Genomic DNA, 2,708 nt, shown 5'->3' on the forward strand with positions numbered 1-2,708 from the left:
TTTACTTCACCTTTAATACATCTATATAACACTTTATACATGCATTATTAACACTAGTCGTTGTACCGGACTGGATTCACTCTTCTATAACGGCCAACGAAATATTTCGACTATGAGGTTTTTCATAATATTTCAAAACTCTTTTGATATTTTCTGAACTTTTGTCTCTGGTTATATTTTCCCTATTATGTTCCGATATTGTTTCAGAATCTCATATTTCTCCTTTCTTCATTTATTATTATTATTATTATTTTTTTTTTTTTTTTACGTTTTTTTTAGAGTTTTATTTCATTTTATCTTCTTGTCACCCTAACGTTTCGTTATTTGTAAGAAAATAATTGGAAAGCTGTGTCGTATTTATTTACAACATATGTCTTTGTTATCGTGAATGTTTGTTTTGTAACGGAAAGTCTTGAAATTATAGCTATTACATCCTATTTATAAAACAGCAAAGGAAAATATTGAAATGAGGAAACAAGAAAAAAAGATCAAAGACAAGAAAAATATAGAAAACATTGATTATTTTTACAGACAAAAGGAACCTGATAGAGTGGCGCCATATTGTGAGAAACAAATTCTTTACACAAGGATTTTGGAAATTTCTGTTGACCTATTTGTTATATGTGAAATTCTATGATGACATGCGGTTTGAATTTGGTTTGTGCATAGAATATAGCTTACACCTTCATATAACTTTCGTCTTTATACAAAAGAACATGCCTAAACGTACACGTATCAGATAATCAGCCCGAAGTAGTCTGTTGAACGCTATATATATATATATATATATATATATATATATATATATATCCCCCTACATTTGTATGTCAATGGCGTTTACACGTATTCATGTGTGATTGTGTGTATATATGTCTGTATTATATGTGTACATGATTAACAATTTCTAATTGATAATCAAGATAGTTTATCATAATTTATATATAGCTGCACCTATATATGCATACATATTTTCACATATATTTACGCGACGTACATAAAAAACCAACGAGACCTTCACTTAGCAAAAGGGATTTATTTTAACTAGACAAAAGGTTATATATTCTAGCAAAAGTAATTTATACGGCGCCGTGGGAATTATTGTTTTGACTAGACAAAATGAAATGCAAAACTCAGGAATTTAAATTCACAACAATAGGGAAAGAAATTAGATCATGCAAATTAATAATTATTAAAAAATAAAGACACATAACTCCATAACTCCAAATTCTTTTCCTTACGAAATACAGTTTATCGATGAGTACATAGCAAGTAATGTATTGCATATGTTATTATGGTTGTGGTTGTTATATCGTTGGGGGTGTTATTTCTGGAGCAATAGATAATTTAAAGTACAAATGCATATGTACAAATACATATGTGGTTTATACAATTATTATTTTGTCGATATTGGTAGCAAGAACATGTACTAAACTAACATGGATCGTGTTTCTTGAAAACATAGTATGCTCTCAAACACTTTCACGCTCGCAAGCACATACACAAAGATTGCATATTTGTATATTTGTGCATTATATATATATATATATATATATATATATATATATATATAAAGAGAGAGAGAGAGAGAGATGAATATATATATACACAAGTGTGTGTGTCTTATCACACAAATAACACGTGTAAGATTATGAAGCGAAACGGAGATAAGCAAACAAATAATGCACTGTTAGACAAGTGAAAGCACGTGCCTAACAAAGCGTAGAGATATAAAGCGAAAATGCAGCAGTCAAAGAAGTGTATACAGGAGATGATACACCTAAAGAAGAAATACGCCAAGAGTATCTGATGCTTAAGTTGATATTTTTATCAAACAGAAGTTAAAAGAAAGAAAAAAGGGCACGGCACCGAATTTATCACTTATGCTTACATCTATGTATGTATGTATTATGTTTTATGTCATTATTCAGTTTATTTCAAGATTTCTTGCCAATAGAGAAAGAACCGGTTTCTAACCTAGATCCAAGGTTCCTTCACTGGAATTCCAACATCAACAACAGGGTATTTTTCTTTGTATGTATGTATGTATGTATGTATGGGAGAATTTACGAAACAAACAACAACAGACGAGGACAGGTGGTGTAGACAACAAAAGGATGTATTAGTTTAACACTCGGGAATACAGAAAGTCTTTAACGTTTCGAGCTACGCTCTTCAACAGAAAGAATACGGAGAAAAACACGGAGAAAAAAACAAAAAGCATGTATGTATGTAGATTTGGTTTAATGATAATTAGTAATCTATCATCACCATGACAACAGCCTTGGACCCGGGGGAATTTTCAAGTGTGATACAAGGAAGAGTATCAAACTTTTTCTGAATTTAATTGAATCGTAGACTCCAATACTAATTTCAAACGGTACGCATCCAAACCTTTAATCCAACGTACTTCCTAATGCTGGTAGCTTACTTTCCTCACTAAACATTGTTTCAGTTTCATCTTTTCGTAAATTTGGCTAAGTTGTATACACGAGGGGGTACTGAAAAGTTCCGGCTTTAAGGGTGTCGTGAAAGGCCTGGTTGGAGACCCAACCTTCCGTGTTCTTTTTACAGGGTTTAGAAAAAGTGTAGGGCCGCTGCAATAACTGTGAATCTAAGAGGGGAATATGTTGAATAAAATCATAATTAACTGATCTTTCTGTATTTTTTTTTACGCAAAGCCAGGAACTTTTCAGCACCACTTGTATATA

Source organism: Octopus bimaculoides, chromosome 20 (genome assembly GCF_001194135.2).
Source record: "Octopus bimaculoides isolate UCB-OBI-ISO-001 chromosome 20, ASM119413v2, whole genome shotgun sequence".
NCBI lineage: Eukaryota > Metazoa > Mollusca > Cephalopoda > Octopoda > Octopodidae > Octopus > Octopus bimaculoides.